The sequence below is a fragment of the Spea bombifrons genome, chromosome 6 (genome assembly GCF_027358695.1).
Source record: "Spea bombifrons isolate aSpeBom1 chromosome 6, aSpeBom1.2.pri, whole genome shotgun sequence".
Taxonomy (NCBI): domain Eukaryota; kingdom Metazoa; phylum Chordata; class Amphibia; order Anura; family Pelobatidae; genus Spea; species Spea bombifrons.
In genome coordinates this window covers 4604511-4627290 of record NC_071092.1, presented here as the reverse complement: position 1 = coordinate 4627290, position 22780 = coordinate 4604511, and the positions used below count along the sequence as shown (strand labels likewise).

At 40.0% G+C, this 22780-nt stretch overlaps 1 protein-coding gene across 6 annotated transcripts in view; it reads left to right on the top strand.

The window, feature by feature from the left end:
- FOXP1 (forkhead box P1) overlaps nucleotides 1-22780 on the top strand; it is a 182761-nt gene that overhangs the window by 76870 nt on the left and 83111 nt on the right. Inside the window, exon 1 of one of the 6 annotated variants that reach the window (XM_053470140.1) lies at nucleotides 19701-19818. The exons of 4 other annotated variants lie outside the window; for them this stretch is intronic. The gene's annotated coding sequence lies outside the window, so the exon portion shown is untranslated. One more of the 6 variants, XM_053470138.1, reaches the window with a different exon arrangement.

The following is a 22780-nucleotide window of genomic DNA, read 5'->3' as shown; positions in this document are numbered from 1 at the left end:
GACTGAAGAAGAAGAAGAGCACTGTTCTTAACCCTTGCATTTCTTTTCCACCTTCAGTGCCGTCCAGGATTGATAGAGTTAATATGATTGATGGGAGTTGGGGTTGGGGGGCAGATGTGGCTGGCCCAGCATTTCATATGTTAAACCTGTGTGTTGCGGGGTCATGTGTAATAGGCGTACCAGGTTTACTCCTATATCAATATGCAAAAATATCAGGATTATTTTTCCTTTATTATTATTATTATTTTTATTATTTTTGGGGTTTTCTGTCAAAGACTTACATTAAATATAAATATAAAACAGGGGTGCAGTCCAAATGAGGGTAGTGTGGAATAAGTCATGTCACACCATTCGCAGGCCCCAACCCCACTGATAAACCCGAATGTCTTCCAGAGGTGTTCGCGCACGCACCGGTTGTGTTTCCAGCACAGCTCCGCCATTGTAACGTTTAAAACATGAGGCAGCTCGGAAAGAATGTATATTTTTCATTATTTTTTCATTACAACTTCTGAAATGGGTTTGGCGTAACACACGTCAATTTTATAATGCACCAAAATAAAGCAAGTGTGTGTATGTATATGCTGTATATCTGACAGCAGATCGGCCCCATTCGGCCCCCCGTCTAGTCTGCCCCTTTTTTCCTGCTGTAAAGACTTAAACCTCTATCAGTCGTCTCATCTTAGATTCAGGAGCCGTATGTCTATCCCATGCATGTTGAAGTTCCCTCACTGTATTAACCTCTATCGCTTCTACTGGGAGGATGTTCCACTTATCTACCACACTCTTAGTAAAGTAGAACTTTCTTAGGTACATGGAAACTTATTGGGACCATTCTCTTTTAAGAGATCATCCCAGTGCACCTCACAGATGTGCTGCAGGGACAACACAGTTAAAATGTGTCGCCTCACCCACATGGACCTAAAAGCTGTTTAAACCTGAAATATTGTGGAAAGCACCCAGTAATGTGAATAAGTCCATTGATGGGTTTGTGATATTATCACACTGCTGGGACTTTGGGGTCACTGAGCTGTTTTCATGGAAAACAAGGAAAATTAGCCTTTAAAACTTAAACTTGGATCAGTGAACACAACGTGCCATTGGAACACGGGAGTGATGGGAGGAACACGGGAGTGATGGGAGGAACACGGGAGTGATGGGAGGAACACAGGAGTGATGGGAGGAACACAAGAGTGAGGGGAGCGAAACTATTGTTTCCAGCTACAATAGTCATTTACAACATGACTGCGCTGGATTTCTCATCCATTTCATTTTATTTTAATGGACAAAATTTGCTTCCCCCCGAAAACGAGGACATTTCTAAGTGACCCCAAACTTTTGAAGCAGTATTGTATAAACGGTTTCTTTACAATTTGCGAGAATTGTTATATATTTGTAATGCTCTGTATATTTACTATGTGTACACATATATGTGGTGCAGACATGCGTGTTTATAGACTCATGTATGTGTGCAGAGCTCGTAAGACACAAAGTCTGCTGGGGGAAAAGCAGTGTAACTACATGCAGCTCGTCGGAGAGTTCTGTGCTTTTCTCTGCGCTGTCGTTATCGTTTTACTGAGCTCCGCGTAATAACATCTTCATCTGAGATTGCCACGGCACTGGGGAGCTGCATTTGTTGATCAAATTTGGCCGGATAACACTGCGATCTCGTCGTATCCTGAAGTGCAGAGATGTGCCGGGCATACGGATGCCGAGAGCCGGCCGGCTGATTGATTGATTCTCTCTGTCACAGAACAAGATAACTGGATCAGTAAATACTCGGTACACTTCAGCGTCCGCCGCACAATCAAAAGCGGGGGCATCGGCGGGCCGCTGAATCGAGAGGTGCATGATGGGAATATATATATATATTTCAGGGCGATAAGACGCGCGAGTGCATGCTTGTGTGTGGTTTACTGCGGCTGAAAAGATAAAACGGAATTTTTATAAATGCTCTTTATTTAGAATTAAAGGCTAAAATATGTTACAATTTATTTCATTCGTTGCTCGTTTTGTTGTTGAGATTTCAAAATGCTTTACATAAATCAGCCTGAAATTCTGTGTTAAGGAATAGTCGATCTTCTTATTCAAAATCAGATTAACTGTTTAGGTTCTAGAGGGGGTGCATTCAGCTTTATGGGGTGTTGAACCCCCCCCCGGCACTTAGTTATGTAACATACGCGAAGCATGAGAAAGTTGACTTTATCGGAGTAGGATCCTACATTTCTTTGCTGTCCCTACTTTGCTAAATGTTCTTTTATATCTTAACATTCTAGTCTAGCCTTAAACTGTACGGCGTATTTGCCAAATATCCTGTATTCCAAAGGGCAGTCCTAGCTGTTTCAGAACATTTTCTATAAATTTTTGTCTGTTTGGCCAATATTCTCTGATGCCAACAGCCATGTCTTGAACGTTGTCTCATTTTCCTTGGATGGTACAGAGCAGGAGGTCATGCCTAAAATATTTTCTCCACTGGCGTTACACTATGTATAGTCGGGACGGACCTCTTCCTGGCCTTTCAGCTGTTCTTGGACTAGAATCATCGCACTCCACCAAGCTGCGGTCCAGAGCCAGCTGGATAAGTGCATGATATCTCCCCCCCCCTGAGTCACGGACGATCTATAGTCAAAGCAAGAAGATTAATGATTGATTGAAACATTTGGTGGATCGTTGGATCTCGGCAATAAAAGTTGGGGAAGTTTTTCGCCACTCGTAAAAATGATGGAAAGTTGTACCTTCTGCCTCGTAGAAGCTCCACAAAAAAACCACGGCAGAACTTCCACAGCTGTCTGCATCATGTACATTTCATGAAGTTGGAGGAAATTGGCCATTTGCAGATGTCTTGGTCCAAGGGCAAATTAGTGCAAAAGAAGGGAGAGTTGCGATCAGCAAGAGCTTTGAGTAAGATGTTAGTATAGGGATGGAGTTTGTTATTTGTTTCATTGAGAAACCATAAAGTAACTTGTGAGCTCCGGATAAACTGTCGGATGGCAGTGTTTTTTTAATAGGGAGAAATGAGTTTTTAAACCTGGGCCACAAGTGGGTTAACTATATTATTATTATTATTATATTTTATTTACATGGCCCCAACAATTTAGATGCTTCTTACAGTCCATGCATTCCAAGGGTCTGAAAACACTAGAACCGACAGACTAAGAAGATCCGATAGATTGGGTATAGAGAGGCTGGCTCGCCAATTTACACTCTAGAAGGTTAGGGCACAATTACCCCCCACTGCCCCTTCTTACAGGTAGAGACACCTCCCAAAAACCTGGACTTCAACATGGCTGCCTGTGTGTTGAAGACCACGTTAAAGACACTTCCACTTCCGAACACGCGCCAGGTGTCGGAATGCACATTTCTTCGGTGATCAATCCATATTCTTTCCATTAATCTTATGTTTTGAATATTATTTAGGAGTTTCTCAATAGCTCCCCACACACTCCATCCATTGTGCGGAAACCCAAAATTTCCGGAATCGGAAAATAAAACAGCATTTCCAGTGGTCGTCAATCCCGCGTCCCCCCTCTTTTTGCTACAGGGCCTATTTTTTTTGGCCGAGGCTCTCTGACGAGACTGACATATTTATGTACGAAAGCTGGTATTTAGCCTGGAATTTTACACATATGAACGATGAACTAAACAGAATTCATTTATTCCTCTCGTTTTCTCCAAACGCAAGGTTTTATATCCCAGACAAGTCCGAACACATTCAGCTTATGCTAGAACACCCAGAATTAAGGCGCAGATTCCTTGACGGTTCTTAGAGGGCTTGGAAGTTAGGCAGCAGCGCTTTCTTCGAGACACAGTTAATACGTTTTGCGCTGTTAGAGGAATGCCTGCATACAGTAGTCTGTTTGTCCCCGGCCTAAACCACCTGATTCGAAGCCAAAAAAACAATTGTCTGCTACATATTTCAAACAGATGCTGAGAGGCAGAGAAACCTTGTGGATAAATGCAGAGTATTAACGTTCTGCCTCTTTAAATTCCCTTTCAAAGACATGAATTCATAAAGAAATAGTACTCCTGGCGTGTTTGTCCGGAGAGCTGATATATTTACTGTTCGTCTAGACCACAAATGATCACTTTAGACCCGTTTTTGTTGTTGTTGTTTGTATTTCTGACTTCTCGGCTAAACCCATATGTTCAAGGGAAACTTTCAAAGACTCAAGTGGAAAATTAAAGAGAGATACTCCAGCCAACATATTTAATGCATACGAGAGCTGAGAGACCCCTCTAAATGTACGTGGTTCCCCCCTTAGAATACCCCATATGCATTTGCCCCTTTCCCACCTTCCAGCTATCTGCCCTGTGTTGACTTGGTGAACGTTGAGGGTGTAACAAGACCCCCCCCCATGTAGATGAATGAAAAGCTTTCCCATTGAATTCAATGGAGATGCCTTCCTGCTGCTGATTGGTTGGTTCAAGCACCTAATCAGTGGCAAGAATCCACCGCTCACGGAAGAACTCTGGAGCTGCAGCTTCTCCCTAAGGGAAGTTTTTTTTTAATTATGATTATATTTTATTTATTTTTAAAATGTTTTTAAGGAATGTGTATTGGTGTCTTGACTAAGAGGATGCCGGATAAACAGGATTCCAAGAGGCAAGGTTAGTGTAGAAGAGGAATTTAAACACACATACATTCCTATAAATGGCCGAAGAGGGACCCTTTTGTTTTAGGGTGTGTGGTTAGAGGCATGGTTGGGGAGCTGACTGGCGCTGAGTATATCACGTGCTGGAAAATAGTTGGGTGGTGGGGGGAGGGGCAAATGCATATGGGGATTCTGCATGTGCCAGGGGGACACCATGTAAATTTAAAGGGACCACACAGCTATCATGTGTATTAAAGTCCACGCGATGGCCGGGCAATCCCTTTAAGTAATAAAAGGTTTGTGCATCTGTTTCCCTTGCTGGTCGTATCGCTGTTTACCTTCAGATGACGATTCACATTCACATTAAAATTGCCGACACAAACATAGTCAATGAATACTGACACGCGGGCTCGACAGCGCCAGACATTCTGAGTGCGCGCGTCTAACAAGTTGGGTTGATTAGAATTCAAGCTTTGATTACTAAAAGTGCTAATTAAAATCAATAACAAAATATATATATTTGTCAGTAATAGGCTGGGAAGTCGACCATTTCACTTATATTCGGTAAATGGGGTTAGCGTATATTTTATTAATGAGACTAAAATCTGAGCAACTTGGAAGACCTTGGTAGTCGAGGGAGAGAGTTTGTTTTATGTTTAATTGATGAGCTATAAACTAACTCGCGGTGAGCTTCAGATAATCTGTCTGATTGGAGAATTAAAGTATATTATACATTATAAATAAATGGCTTAATTACTGGTAACATTTTAATTACTTTGTATCATGAAAGCAACTCTTGTGAATATTAGCGATCTGTATAACTCTGGCTGGATTTTTCCATGAAAAGATATTTTGGAAATTTAAGTCCCCCAGCCCATATTTAAAGGCATCTATTGGATCTGGTAGCGTAGCCTCTGCGGCGAGTGGATTCCACATCTTTACTGCTCTTGCTGTACAGAACTCTTTTTTTCACGGCTTTATTGAGGGAAAGGGTACTATTAAATAACAGGTTTTGGAAATAGACAGATCCACTTTAAAAATACCTTTTTTATGTAAACAAAAATCTAGTGTAAACCTCAAAATAAGGACAATTTAGAATTATCACTATTGTTTTTTGTTTTTTTTAATAAGCGCTCATTACTGAACAGAAATGTTTCGACGATACACCCGGCGCCTACAACTTATTCATATTTCTTCTAAAACTATTACTTTTTTTTGGAACTTCATCAACCGGGGGGGGGGGGTTGTGTTGGAGCTGGGTGCCATAATTCCGCTTACAACTGGGATTTATGTAATTTTGCCTTTTTTTCCGCGTTCCTCCTTGTGTGTTTCTTTCCGACTGTTGCAGGTAGCACACGCGCACACGCACATCTTTCTCCACTTATTGCAGAGGCTGCCTCCCCGCCGTTAATGAGGGTAATTTGACTTGGTTGAGGAATCGCAGTCCTTAAGAATTAATGCAGCAATCCAATTCAAAGATTTAAAGAGATCTGAGAATTTTCACAGGTCGTATGGTGGTGAATGTGCTCCTATCACATAGCAGCTAATGAACTTGAACCACAGTCTGTCATCTGCTCTTCTTATCCACTTCTATAGCTGTTTTGCCCTTGATAGCAAATCAACTTTCCCAGCTGAGCGGGTTATATTGTACCGAGTGGATATATTTGTGGCATTTCACTCAGACAGGATCCAATTTCTGAGAGCATTAATTACGTATCGAGGAGTAAGGTTATCTCCCAGTCTTTCTTAATTACAAGCTGGAATCTTATGTTCTACCATTAGGGTTTTTTTTTTTGCCACTGAATTAAATGCATCTCTGCATGAGAACGCTTGGAATAAAGGTACCTGCACCCCGTCGTCTCGAGATCCTTTACTGTATCACCACCAGAGGCACGCGCAATTCCTTTGTGTACACGTCGGAGATTTAAAAAGTTAGCGTCTGTCATTGTAACAAAAAAAAATCAGAATTCCCAGAGAACGAGGACATTATTGTATCTTGGCTATTAATAAGCGATATCGTGTTCTTTCATCCTTGCCTGTATTTTCAAGCCGTAAACTTGGATTGTTTCAATTTCCTTAGCTTCAGGTGATTCCTCCTTTACAGTGGCCTGCCTGTGAATAAAAAGCAAATCACCATTTATTTTTAACACCTTTTGCTTTGTAATTTGCCAATTTTTCTATTAAAAATGGTAATATTTTGTATTTATTTTTTGATTCAGCTGTTATTCTTAAGCGGCTGTATACATTTTCTAGGACACTTTTCTTATTCCAAAGGTTTTGTGACGTGACTTGCTCTATTAAATCTATTTGGAATAGTCTCATGTTATATTTTGAATATTAGCATTTATTTTGAATGTGAGAGGGGTTTCTGACATCATAAATCTCTTCCTGTCTTTCTTCTGGTTGAAAACCTTTTAAACCGAACTGCCCATTTTGAAACTCATCTTTTTAAATACAAACACATGAACACAACCCACACACGCACCAAATACTACAAGCCAATCAGAATTCAGTACTGCACTTTATTCTGCCTGTGCCCGCCCCTGCAGAGCTTTGTTCTGCTTTTTGTCCACCCCTGTAGAGCCTCTTCCTACATTTTATTGAGCAGACCTTTGCGGTGAATAAGTGGCTTGTTTAAAATATTATTTAAAAAATTCCAGATGAATAATATTTATAAAACGATTCTGAAATATGTAATGGTAAATCACTATATTGATCAGTATTTGTATTCTGTTGCTTAGCACATACATAGCATATTTTATTAAGAGCCGCTTTAGTTCATATGACGGGTGCTTAACACGACTGCTCTGCTTTAAATAATTAAAAATGTAGGGTGCCATGGTCGATATATGGCTCGGAAAGAGTTAAATCTACTGCCTTTGGCCTTAAAAGTCTTTTTGTTGAGAGACAGCAATCTGAATGCTCTTCTGATAGAAACAGGCGTCTGGAATATAAAAGGGGTTAATTGTGAAGCAGACTTCGGCAAAACCAAATAAATAAATAATGGATGAATTTCACTTGTATTGAGATGAGGTAGACACAGCTCGGAGTGAGGTCTTAAGACTACGAGACGCCAAAGCTCCTCGTCTTGATAAAATATCCTTTCCTGTGATAGTCCCTGACCTTGCCAAAGTGTGCGGTCATTAGCGAGGGATCCTTAATTGTTTGTTTAAAAACCATTAGGATGAAGTAAGTCACAGTCGATTCACGAAGGGGTCATACCTTATTCGAGTCTACTGGTTATATAATAATTCTGAGAGTCTGATTCTTCGACAAGAAAAACTTCTGCGAACGCACAGGCAAAGCACAAAAAACGCTAAAGAATCGATTTATTTTCCTATCTAACGCTTCTTCACCGAGTTTAAATGCTCACAGGTTATGGAACGTCATAGAAGGCATGTCTATTATCAATATACAGTATCAAAAATGGTGAAGAATGAGGCAAGGTACATCTGGGACATAAAGGTGGCGGGCTACATTTGCTCCACATTCTTATTGATTGCTGACAAGGTCACATCAGTCTATGCTATCTATTATAATGTAGGAGCAAATTCAAGTGTTTTTTTTTGATGAGGAAAGGCCTTTTTTTTTTTGCGTGCCAGGATTTGGCCAATGAAGGGATGAGTCCATAATAGCTACCAAACAGTGCAATAACGAAACTTATCTGAATATTGAGTTGTTTTAAAAGGTTAAAATGTCTTTATACATTTTGTGATGGCATCTGTTGGCTTTTCACAATCACTGACAAAGGTGATTTGATGGGAGTGGCCAAAAAGCCCAAGATGGCCGCAGCCACGGCGCCAAACGTGACATTTCGATTTAGAATCTATGCCTTTTTGATGTAAAATAAACCACATAAAGCATTCCATTTCTTACAGTTAACGATATATTAGAACATTTAGAGTTCATTTAACAACCTCAATTGTTAAATATAAGAACAAACAAGATGGCACCCAGTTCTCTGAACCGCCCTTTATCTAAAGAAAGAGGAATTGTTTCTAAAGTGTTGGAAGCCTTTATGCAAAAAAAAAATAAAAAAATTCTTAATGCTGTATTTATTCCAAACCTGCGCACATAATGTTCAGTCATGAGGAAAACAGTGGAAAACAGTTGTTGATGGACTTAGCAGAGAGCTGTATTAAATAAGCATTAGTCTAGTGAAGCTGATTATACGAATATGAAAATGCAGTATCTTAATGGTACATATTTTCATGTGTCAACCAAGTTGCTTTTCATTCTGCAGCTAATATGACTATTCTTATGAGTCATTTGCTGCTTTAATTACCTTTTGCAAGCAAGGCACCATGGTATATTAATGCGAATGATTTTTACTGCCCGTATATCACACAGTGCCCAAGAAGTTGAAAGGCGTAATTGACTCGGAAGAGCGACCCGTCGGGGGAAACAATATTTAGTTGACAGTTTTGCTTGTATCCTCGGTTGACGTTTATGAGTTTACACTATGCTGCGGGAGCAATAACAACAATTTTATTTCAATAACCGGAAAGAAGGGCTTTGGGGAAACGTGTTTGTGTGAAAGAAATTTGCTCATTTCTTCAGTAATTTTATGTAACGTTTTGGGATTGACTGTAATGTCGTCGGCGTTCCGACACAGAGAGTCCGTCTAGGACTTGTTTCCGAACAAGGCAGCCCCGGAGGTTGGAGAAGGATTACGCTAACCATCCAAAACGATTCTATTTTAAGGATAATTATGTTAGATTTGTGTCCGGAGCCTAAGGATTGAGTGATAGCTTTTAGTGGGCCACCGTGCCAACAGAATACGATGTAGACTCATGGATGCTTTGGAGAAGTCCCTTCTTCAGGTGCGGTCGTTTCTCCAGCCAATAGAGCATTGTCCACTTTTGGTTATTTGGTGCTGGATGTACGTATTCATTATGTAACATGGAATTATCCTTTTGATATCATTTTAAAGATATTGGGAAACTCTTTGGAGCATCTTTAGGGGGGGGGGGGTATTTCCTCTCTTTTGTTTTCTCTGTTCTGTCTTCTCTTTTTCCTGATTCTGGAATATATATCCTGCAGGGACTGTTGTTTGACAACGCAAAATCCTCAGTATGCAGAAAGGATATTCTCTCAGACAGAGGAGCACGAGGGATTCTTCCAGTGTAACTCTTATTAACATAGCTACCAGGAGAGCTAGTGAAGGAGTTTTATGTTCTTTGGTCTAAAGAACGCAGAATATATGTAATGGGTCAAGTTCCTTCCTTATACCGAGCTTTATCCTTAAGCCTTATCGTTAAGCTGTACTCACCCGGGTCTTAAATAAACCTTAATCACTATATTAGTACCCCTTGCATACTCGAATGCCATAATCAATATTATATGTATCTTATAAAAGATTCATAACCTTGTTTTTGTCCATGTTGATTTTTTCCTCCATTTTTTTTTGGTTTCTCAAGCTTGTTGAGCAAAAAAGAATTAGTTACTAAATCACCCATGACATGAATTCTACAATTAATTTATTTGGTAACGTTATAAGAAAAGAAATGACACCACAAATACAAAAGCTCACATTCATTTTTTATTCGTAAAACAAACACCGCCGAAGGCCATTAAATACAAGCGAAAACATCTACATGTATGTCGGTAGTCGAGGTCGGCGCTGTATATATGCAACTGCATTCTCTGAGTGAGCCGTAGTCAGGTTTGCTAAACAAGTCATGATTTCAAGTTTCCTTGAACATATATAGTCATTGAGAATTTATTCCTTGACCCGACTCCGCATTCTTCCCATTGCTGGAGAACTGTTTGTAAAACCTTTTAACACCACTAAATTTTATTCAGGTTATGCTGGAATTTTTCAATGGGGGGGGTGAGATCTTTGCACACCTACCAGCTCTATATAACATGCATACGAAATCATCTCTTTTGACAAAAACTGAAAGGTTCAGTCTTGAAAACCTGTTTTTTTTTAAAGAATGTTAGCTCAATAAACAAAGCATTATCACGTGATCCAATATGGATACCTTGTGTAATGATTGTTACGGGAACGCGTTTTACTTCCTTCTTTAGAGTTCAACCATTGCTCTATACATAGGCCTAAACTTTCAAGCCCACGATGAATACTTCTCTGCTCTTATCTCGGCATTCTGCCATCAACTACAAAAGAAACGCATGAAGCGAGTGGGAAATTTACCCCTGGATATAGAATGCAGCCCATCGAGTGATGACTGTTCTTTTCACAAATTGTCGGCTGAACATGCACCATCAGGAGATCTCTTGGGGGGCTCCTGCGCTTAAAATGTTATTTCCATGCTGGGATATGGAGCAATGGTCGAATGTCAAAGAAGGAAGATGAAATGGTGCCGTAATAATTATTGAACGGGGTAGCCATATTGTAACAAGTAAGAAGGCTTTGTTCATTGAGCTAACATTCTATTTTAAACGCAGGTCTTCAAGACTAAACCTCTCACCCCCTTTATCCAAGGAGATCATTTTCTATGCATGTTATGTGGAGCTGGTAGGTGCGCAAAGATCTCACATTGAAAAATCCCCGGCTGCGAATAACTATGTATCCACCACGTAACCGCCTCTGCTGGGTCGCGCTCCTCGGTCGGCGCTTGTTTGCAGGTCCGTTGGGTTGGAGTACTTCTCTGTTGTCAAGCTGGCGGTGAATAAGACCGCTCTATCCAAACAAAGGAAGAGACCCGCTGTAAACCGAGCCGGTGAAATGGTTCATATCTGCGCTGACCTTCCTCAGGAGCAGGGCAGCCCGAGGTACCAGGCACCGGCTGTAACTCGTAAAGAAAGTCGGGGCTTAGTGTTTACTTTCTCATCTTCCTCTCCAGGGCCTCCTGCCTGGTTTATACTAAATCTTCCCATTGACATAACTTCTCCAGGCTCAAAAAATAATTGTCAGTAACAAACAATAAAATGCGTTACGGGCAACAGACCCACGGTGTTTGGCAGCAGAGTCCTCTTGAGTCCCGCGCATTCATTATTATTTTATTTTATTTAGTTACGTTTTATTTCGACGGATTTTATCTTTATTTTCTAACAAATAGTGTGTAGCGTTTGCTGAATACGGTGGGATTCTTAAAGTTTTAGTCTGTTCCTGTTTACTTCTGTCCCTCTTGTATCTAAAGGTAAATTATTTTTCACATCCAATTTTTTTATTTAGTATTTTCACAGTTTCTTGCTGTAACAGCTCTACGGAATCTACTGTCGCTAGATACATTACGGTTACTTTTCTATTTTATCACACAAAATACAGTATATACTTAATGCTTCGCTGCATAGAACTTGTTGAAATCACGTAAAGTGTTAAAAAAAAAAAATATTCTTGTAATTCATTCTAAATAAGATGGTCAACGGCTAGGTAGTTTGTTTCAACATTCTGTCCTTCAAAGGGTTAAACCGAGGCTGTGTAGAATGAGAGGCACATCTTGATATTTCAGACAGTTTTGGGGTAGGGAGCATGAGGGGTTTTTCGGTGTTTATGAAAATCTCATTGTACAACGCTACAAAATATGATGGCGCTATATAAATCAATATATATATAAACGTAACGCGCAGCTTTGCATATCCAGCCGCACCTACGTCATCAGGTGGCCACCGGCCTTAAAGCGCCGAAGCCTCCCCATTAACGCCAGTCCCTGAGTCAGGTCAGATTTGTTTAGTGCTCACTAACCTTCAAGGTGTTCTGATGGCTGAGAGTGATCGCAGTTATCGTCTAAGAAAATCAGTTAACCTCCTAATGCTGTTCTTGAGCCCTTTGAGTTTTTTATCTTTCTTTCTATATCTATAGCCTAAACCCATACACTTTCTGTTTGGGACAGGATCTTTTTCTGTAGTTTATTGGCAAATTTTATTGCCAGTATTCTTTTTTTATTTATTTTTTTACATTTACGTGCAGTAAAAAACCCCCCAAACATTTGCGTGTTAGCAGCTGTCTCATAGGTTTCAGCATTCTTCTTCTCGGTCATCAGGACACCTACTGTGTTGCAAAAGTGACATCACGCGGCGTCTCTGCCAGCATGTCATGGGTGTTGGGAAGTCGCGCTCTCCGTGTGCCGATGAGAGTCAGGGATTGTTTTTAATGTTTTTAAAACTGCTTGGGATCCATAAACATAATAATTACCTCCGCTGCCGAAACAACCTTCCCATCCAGTACTGCTTGACCTCATATATATGGATATGGATTTGGGGTCGCTCACACATAATCGCGAAAAGGGTTTCTAACCATCAATTAGCCTTTTAAACTTGGATCACATAACAGAACGTGCCATTGGAACACAGGAGTGATGGGAGTTATAAAGGAACACAGGAGTGATGGGAGTTATAAAGGAACACAGGAGTGATGGGAGTGATAGGAGTGATGGGAGTGATAAAGGGCCTCTGTATGCCTATGAAGAGATTCCAGCTACAATAGTCACTTACAACATTAACCCTGTCTGTGCTGGATTTCTCATCCATTTCATGTTATTTTAATGGACAAAATTTGCTTTTCTTTCAAAAACAAGGACATTTCTAAATTACCCCAAATGTTTGAACGTTAGTGTATGTAAATATATATGTACCATCCAGGGTACACAACGTACTGAGCCACACAAAATACACTCAGCCACACAAAATACACTCAAGCACACTCATCCACACACACACTCAGCCACACACACACCACACTCATCCACACACACCACACTCATCCACACACACACCACACTCATCCACACACACACCACACTCATCCCCACACTCATCCACACACACACTCATCCACACACACACCACACTCATCCACACAAACACCACACTCATCCGCACACACACACCACACTCATCCACACACTCCACACTCATCCACACACACTCAGCCACACACACACCACACTCATCCACACACACACCGCACTCATCCACACACACACCGCACTCATCCACACACACACACCACACTCATCCACACACACACCATGAAACCCCGTGCTTTCAGAATTGGGCTCACAGGCTTTTTTGTGCCTCCTTTAAAACACCCATTAAAACGGTCACTTAAGTTGGGGCAAGTTGGGTCCTCTCTTTAAAAATAAAAGCCCCCTTTGCACCCAGCACACCACCCCATAAAAAAACAACATATACTGCAATTTCTGCTTAGATCCGATGCGATATAGGTAACAATTTGAATAACCTTGACATACAGGACATTGCCTTTTTCGACATGAAAAGGGACTTTGTTTTTTTATAGTGGGAGTGACTGGATTAGCAGGTCACCCGATTGCTTCTTTACAAACTGCTTATTAAATTCAAACTACTGTATAAACATAAACTGTGCCCCCCCCCTCTGTACAGGAGTCGGGAGATCAGGGGTCACGAGGCCAGAAAATGTTCTGTGATATTCTGACCCAAAACCATCTCCTGTCTTTAATGACATCATATATTCACCCTCGAATCCCCCAAAGTGCTAGCAACTCATTGAACTCTGCTTTGTATCAAATAATGGGTCAAAATTCCCATAAAATCATACGTATTTTTCTTTTTTTGTAATTTTCTGTACGTTTGTCTAGTAGATTGGGATCAGATTACATACAAATGGCTAATATGCAGCTGCCTGAAAACATTATATTATGGGGCAAAAACTACAAATAAAAGAAATCACCGCAGTGTTTTTAAAGCAGATTTTTTATCTGATTCCAGTAATAAAACTGTCCGGAGAGTTGTGATTATTAGAGGAAAACCCAAACTGATCATACTGCTTTAAATTGGTTAATAAGATATGAAATCCACAAATTGCTCTGTTTAGTATGCAAAAAAAACAGACATTTTCAGTAAGCTTTCTCTGCTGTAAGTGAAAATCTTTTCTTTGGTGTCCCAGCGCGCCTTTTTAATCAGACAGAACCGCAGGGTAAATTAGTGTCTGAAATTCCTCTGTCCTTTAACCTGTCACAGTCTGTTCTCTAACTGTTTGTTAACAAACAAGTACAATATTGTGCTGCCGACACACTTTTACCAGCCGTCGTCAGATTGAAAGATGCCATGGCTAGCGCTGGAATGCTGTTTCTTTTAAAACTATTATATATTATTCATTTATTTATTTATTTATCTATTTATTTATTTTTATTTAATTTTATTTCTATGGTGTCAGCAATGGCCTCGACGTTTCTTACAGTCCCTACATTTAACTAGAATTCACTGATTAAGACAAACCGATACATTTTGTTAAAAAGGGAACCAGTTCTTATTATTTGTTCTTTTTAATTAAAAACATTATTTGGCAACAAAGTAGTGAGGACATAGCGGCCTGGACTAGACGGATTAACCGGCTAGGGGTGCAAAATTAATTACTGAAAAATAAAAGTGTACACTTACAAAAGTAATCCGAAAAAAGCATCTTGAGAGCGGTTATTCTATTGTTCTGACAGCTGCGATGTTGTAATACAGAGATGCTTCACTATACCGCTCTGTCGTTCCTCCGTCGACCACGTGACATTAAAGAGGGAAGGCGATTTCTGGAAGCACTTCTTAGTATAAATATCCATTTTTCTCAAATGATGGCAGATCCTGAAATGGTCCACCTGCCGACATTTCTTTTTCTTCAGAGAGGATAAAATCATTATTTATTAAAATAGTCTTGTAAAGGAAGGGGTTTTTTTACTGTGATTTACGGCCATCAAAAATATGCAGACATTGAAAATCCCACTTCCTGCGCGTTGAGTGTCTACTCAATAATTACACAAGCCATCTGTAACTCCCTCACATGCAAAAAACACGCAACGCATCGGTTACAGTAGTGAAGTTGTAGTTGTGTTGCCAGTGGCACAAGGTGCAGAGGTGACACGTGGTAATTTCCATTTTACTGAATACATTTACAGAGTTAAATGGAAAATAAGCAGGGCCATGATGGGGGGGAAGTGGTGCCCCAACGTGATGGATGTTGGTGGCAGAAAGTGCCTGTACGAGTTGAATGTTGGTGGCAGAAATTGCCCCTAGAGGATGGATGTTGGTGGCAGAAAGTGCCCCTAGAGGATGGATGTTGGTGGCAGAAAGTGCCCCTAGAGGATGGATGTTGGTGGCAGAAAGTGCCCCTAGAGGATGGATGTTGGTGGCAGGAAGTGCCCCTAGAGGATGGATGTTGGTGGCAGGAAGTGCCCCTGCTAGATGGATTGTCATGGCAGGAAGTGTCCCTGTAGGGTGGATACTGAAGAAAAGCCCCTAGGGGAAGGATCACGTTGCACTAGGTGCCCCTATGGAATCGTAGATGGTGGCAGGAAGTGCATCTTCAGGTTGCATTCTGATGGGAGGAAGATCTGGTGGCTCCCATCTTAGTGGAAGAAAATAGTTGCACCAGATCAAAAAAAGGAGTAGGGGGAACATTTAGCCATGTGTTAAGCTTGTCATCGATGTTTATCCTCTTATCTGTATTCTCCCTGTTTTTAGGGATTGCAGATAATGCAAAAAGGGGACCTTATTGACCCAAAACCATTTAAACCCAACGCCCAAAACATGAATTAGTCCTGTTTGTGATCGGCATCAACTACAACCTTTTTCCCCATCTGCATTACCACTAGGGGGCAGGAGTAGGGTACTATAGGCTTTCAACACTTATGTACCTATAGGTTTTAGTACATATGGACTATATCATTTTCTGTGTATGACTAATATTACTAATTACTTACAAATCACCATCAACTAAAGAAATACGTAAATGTCTTTGCAGAAATCAGAAGGTGTGATGGTATCAGATTCTCTCCCTCTCTAAAGTGTGGTGCCAGATTATATATATACATTGTAATAATATCTTTCACTGGAAGCTGTTTTCATTTGAAATCCAGAAAGTAGAGTACCTTTCCTGGGCGCTAAATCGGCCCATTTGGATAATGGGTGAGCTCTCTCTGGATCACGTGCCTTGAATTGTGACCTGGATACATTGTGTTGCAGATAGGGAGCGATGAAGAAGTGCAGTAATACTTATGTGGACTAGAACTGGTATAAAATGATGATCAGTATGGTTAAATATGAAGATTTATTTGTGTAGAACATTGGCTCTGGGGTAAGATGAGGGTTGCTTCCACCTCTGAAGGGCATCATGGTTTGGAAGACTAAGAATGTTGGAAGTTTGGAGGAACTTTCTGTCTCTGCATCTTGTAGACAAGCGCAAACTCAGAAACATAGAATTTGATGGCAGAAAAGAGACATTCGGCCAGGCCTAGCCATACTCTTTTTGGTGGTATTTTAGAGTTTATGATTTGGTATCCCCCCACCATGGAATGAAATCTTCTTTCCCATCAGTAATATGTCGCTGTTTCTGGAAAAACAAATATATTCCCCTCCCCACAATTTCGCCCCTTGATCTGTTTATATGATCTGCTTTTTGAACCATTTTTGTAGATGATCACCTAATACGTCTCTTGATTTTCCCTATTGTAATTCTGAGATGACATGCGGGTTTACTTACTTGTATAAGCTCTTAGATGCTGCGCATGTCATACTCCGTGAGCTTATCTCTCGCGTCTGGATTTGCTTTAAGACTTGCATGTCTATCAGGCTACTATTGCTTTGAATGCGAGATCAAAAGAACATGAATTCCAGCAAAAGAAAAAAAAAATCTCAAATGAAGAAAAATTGAGTCCTTTGTAAACATCCACTCACAGCTAACAATTCCTTTATTTATTTATTTATTTATTTATTTATTTATTTAATCAATCCATTACCCCCAATAATAAAATAAATTAATTTCCTATTCATTTTGATATAGAGGTTCCTCTAGAAATTCTCTGTACCCTAAAATCCTATGAACATTTATATCAGGACTGGCCAAATCTACATAAAATGTAGTTGCCAAGAAGCAGTGGCGACTCTAGAAACAATATATAGGGGGGGCACACAAGATACCACAGTCAAACTGGGGGGGCATTAATAATTTCCACCATTAAATCATACCACTGAAAAAAACACATATATTGCCAAAAGTAATGTGCTATGGAATGATACTTTTGTTATTGGCCAATACAATACTTCATCATTCAACATGGGAAGCCTGAAGCCACAATTTAGTACGACTAATCCTTGAAATCCTTTAAACAACACAATACCTTAACTTTTGCACTAAATGATTTCAGGGCCTAATATTAGATCCTGCTGCTGATATATATATATATTAGCCCCTGCTGCCCATATATATTAATATTAGCCCCAGTTGCCGATATATATTAATATTAGTCCCTGCTGCCGATATATATATATAAATATATATATAAATATTAGACCCTGCTGCCGATAGCAGGTATAGATCAACACATTAACACACAAACCCAGCTTTGCATGTATAGATCAATTGAAATTCACTTGTGATCTCAGCACTGAAGGTATATATCAAATAAACAGAATCAGACATACAAATCCTGTATTTGCAGGTATACAATAATAATATATGAAACGTAGCATCGCAGGTATAGATCAAATAAATACATGGAAACAGCATTGCAGGTATTAATCAACTGAACAAGACATACAAACCCTGTATTTGCAGGTGTACATAAATAATGTATGGAAACATAGCATAGCATATACAGAAGAACACACAAAAACCCAGCTTTGCAGGTATAGATCAATTGGAATTCACATAAAAACACGGCATTAATGGTATATTTAAAACCCCCTAAATTACAGGGATAGATCACAGGTTGCACACCCCAAAGCCAGCCCTGGTGTCCACACTGCACACATAGAACCTGGCCAGCACCCAGATAACACACATACGATTTGCCATCTTTGTCCCATATACACCCTGCCTGTGCCATCTCGGTCCCCAAGGCTCAAACATCCTGCTAGTGCCATCTTTGCCCTTCCACAATTATACATCTATGATACACACAATCACATTAAATCATGCCATCCCTCATTTGGGGTCTCTAAAGGCAGATAAAAAAGATCAAAATTGCCTAGAGACCCCCAAATCATTTTTTTTACATTTTTATTTTTTTAACTTAATATTTTTTATTATTTTTTTACATATATATATATTTATCTATATACCGTTGGAAAGGCGAGGCGATTACCTTTCCAACGGTATATGTTGGGGGTATGTAGCTGCTTAGATGCCTGAGATACAGGCATCTAAGCAGCATACCCCCATACCTCTTTAACTGACAATTGTCAGTTGTTAATAAAGTTGCGCGGTGACGTCATCGCGTCATTGCGCGAGACGTCACCGGGCAGATCGGGTGGCCCCGGTGATGCCCTTCAGTTTGAGGGGCAGATCGCCGGGGTAGGTGGTGATGGGGGTCCACAGACCTCCATCAAGGTAAGGTAGTGCTAGTGACGGCATGGTGCCGTCGTTAGCACCTGACTGGTACTGCTAGCGGCGGCGCCATGCCGTCGTTAGCAGTCAAGGGGTTACAGATTCGGCGGGGGGGCAACAGGGGGGGCAAGGAATAACCTAGGGGGGGCAATTGCCCCCCCTTGCCCCCCTGTAGCGACGCCACTGCCAAGAAGACATTTTTAGCAGCCAACCTGTATTTTCTTCTTATACAATCAATGTACTAATGTATTGCTATCTCTGTTACATCTCTGAAACACAAGTCTGGAATGTTCCTTTATTATCATTCTAAGATATAGGGAGACAGGTAAACGATCGTATATCGTGGGAATATAGCTGCCATATCTTGTTACCTGCGCAGCCGTTGGAGCTCCGCGTTTACCTTTAACCCCTTGGAGTGGAAGGCTGTGTGCCGCCCGCCCTCTGGCACATAAAGGGTTAAAAGAAGGGGGGCAATGGGGGGGGAGTATAGAGACTGATTTGGAAAAATGAACTAATTTCTATTAATCTAAAGAAAAAAAAGTGTACTTTTTCTGTCCCGTGGCTGGGTGCATCTGGAACCTCTGGAAAATAAAGGTCTTAGAACCCTTCCCAGCTCCGGAATTACCTGCAACCCCCCCCCCTATAATCTTCCTTAAGGATAATCAGCGCAGAGTCGCTGTGGTTTCTTTTGTCGCTTTGTGGAAGCGACCATTGCTACTGTTGGAGGCATTGCCCCCTGTTGTTTGCCTACAAAGGGCAACGTTCCAGTGCGTTTTCACTTTAAAGTGTGCTTGGGCTGTATTTCCTGTTTATTCATGTGTTTTTCTACCATTCTCCAACCACCACCCCCACCACCCCACCTTCCTCTCCTCTCTGAAGCAGCCAGAGAGGAGAACTATTGTGAGCGAATGCAGAAAGCTAAAGGCGCAGGGCTGTCAGGGAGTAAACACAGCGAAACTCCTCATTTTCCCAGTAAGTGTTCGCAGGAAAGGAACGCTGTGCTGGGATAGAACTTGTGAGCACGTTCCATTGCCTCCTCGCCGGGTTCATGCCTTCCTCGTGGTGCGCTTCCATCGCCTTGGGTCTTGCAGCTCAATGAAACAAGTTGAATCGCTTAGACCGTGTGCCGTGTACAGAATTTTGGCATAATTTTGGACGGGATTTGGTTTTGCTGTCTTGACTTTAAGCGCACGCTACTGCCTTTAAAGAGAGTACATTAAGTCACGGTAAGTGTGTGTTCCTGGTTCCCCGTGGCATGTATGCATGGCTTCCTTAACCCCTTCTATCCGGGAACTCTTTCCTATATTTTATATGACAACCCATTAGCCGCCAACACCGAATAAAAGTCTCTGGGAGTCCTAATTAAAACCTAATTAAGTATTATTTGCACCGGGATAACAAGTATTGATAATTGTAACATATATATTTCTCGCATTTATTTCCGTATATATTTTTTTAATTTTATTATATTAAATAATATCACTTTATTTCCTATATTTAATTATCGTTATTATGTGATTTTTCTACTACTATTTTTTTTTACTCTTATTTGTTACCATTATAGTAACTTTACATAAAATTATTTTTTGAAACATCTTTTAATACATAATCACTAATTATAATTCTTTCAGAACTTCAGCTCTGAAAAAAACGTTATATTTATGCAAATATTAACCCACAATAAAAATATTTGCTTTTGTAAAGCTACTTTTATTACTGTCTAAGAAGTATTAAAGTTTAAAAAAGTGTTTATTTTTACATTTTAGTAGTGATCCTAAAAAGTAAAGAATATTTTAAAATATGTGTCTAATAAATATTTGAAGCAGCTATTATGTAAATAACATAATATATAAATGTAACAAATTGAGTCTGGTTTGGGGTATTGAGTTTGTATTTTCTATTATATGTTGTTGTTTTTTTTCTTTTTTGATCTTCTCTAACCCCCCTCCCCGAATGCCAGAGATTTAAAGCTTCTGTTGTACAATGGATAGAAAGACTCAAACTGAGAACTTAAGTTAACCTCAAGTGCAGCACGGTACATGGAGGGGGAGGAAAAAAGAGAAAAGAAATTGGAATTACAGTTTAGAAATACCAAAAACTGGTTCTGTTTTTACAGAGAAACGGTGTTTGCTACTGTACCTTAAGGACAATTTGTTTAACAGTAGGAGTAATTGCATAGGGATAATGGAAAGAGTGAATGAAGTTATTTACACAGATGTTAGTGTAGGTGTGGGGCAGAAATCCATACTGTGAGAACACTGGGTTACTTTTCTCGCTATAAAGTTTATTATTTTTTTGTGTATTTATTTATTTGTGTCTTGCAAGTCTGACCCTCTGGTACATTTGATTATTTTTTTCCGTATCGAGAAATGGAAAAGAAAAAAAACGTCTTCCTTTGCTTAGCCTTCTATTTTTATTTTTATAGATTCAGGGGAAAAAAACTAAAATTAAGCCTTTCCAAAAAAGGGTATTTTAATGTCTATTTTTTTTTTTAAAGCCCTGTCTTTTTTAGCATAACCTCCAGACAATATTTAACTAAGCCTAAGCTGTCTGCTCACGGTGGAATGACATGGATTACTGAATTTTTTTTCTGCTTTAATTAGCTATTTTTACAATATTGTACACTGCAGCTATTTCTGACTCAGAATAATTACTATATAATTTCCTGAGTTTAACTGATCACGCAGTATGCTATTGAAGCGGAAATGATGTCACGTGTTGGGCCAATTTGCTGCTAGCTCAGCAGTAAAGGGTTAATTATATGGTATGAGTTGGGGAAAGTAGGAGCTGACTCTCTCCTTCTCATTCTCTTGATGACTGTGGTTTATGGTACACCGAGGGACTTTTTAGACATTTCCCTTTTAAATTCCTTTTTACTGTGATGTACAGATGATAGAATAATGTGCGTTACATTGTTACATCTAAAGCTCCTGGAGCTGTACTGGTATCATTTCTTCTTCCGATGTACCTGTTTTCTTAGATATATCCCATTCTCTATCAGGCCTAAACTACCCATTTTTTAGGTCCGGTTTAGAATAGAATGTTTCTATAATCCTAATCGGACATGTTAACGTTCAATGCTTCTTATTCTTGGTGGAACATCTACCGGTTCATGATTTATTTTGCTCTTTATTCAGATGACCTGGCAGTTGAATGCAGAGAGCTCTGTGTGTATGTCGTAAATATGAAATACTGCTTCGATGACCGATGCCCTATGTGAATTTGGCCAGGTTGCTGCCAGCATACTTGGTTCCTTATGACGTCACTAGCCACGTCGTAGCCCGCATGGTCCAGTATTTGTTCATGTGCAGACATATGCTTCAGCCAGGTTACATTCTAACACCGTAGCTTTAAGACAAGTTGTTTTCCGTCACCTTACCTGAGAATCAAAAGGTGTCCCTTTCAGACAATCAAGAGGAACCTGAGAAAAAGTGGTCCCCTAAACAAGGGGGCAACAAAATTATTTTTGGACACGTTTCCAGTTTTTGGCTTTATGTTGCATTGGTTTTGGTTCACGATTTTAATTGAAAGTGAATCTTGAAACTAAAGAACGAGAGATGCTTTTTTAAGAGGGAAATGAGACTGAAGCCTTCTTCAGGATGACAATGACTTGAAACGTATAATAATTCAGTTATTGCCCACAAATAGCCTCTGAATTATCTAAGAGTATGTAATGTTTACATTCTGATGTCATTATATATATATATTTATATTAAATGTCAAATAATCCTCATAGTTGTTGTACACTTTGTAGACAAAGGCTCAGAATGTGGTTGTGTTGGGGACCAACCAAAAGCCATTTTCTCTTTGGTTCCCTGACCTTGAATTAAAGGGCATGGTTTCCTTGCGAGACTGTAGAAATAAAGACTCCTCTCAGAGGTTGTCCATGTCGGCTCCTTTTTTACTCCACCGTGTAAAAGCTATCTCGCTGCTC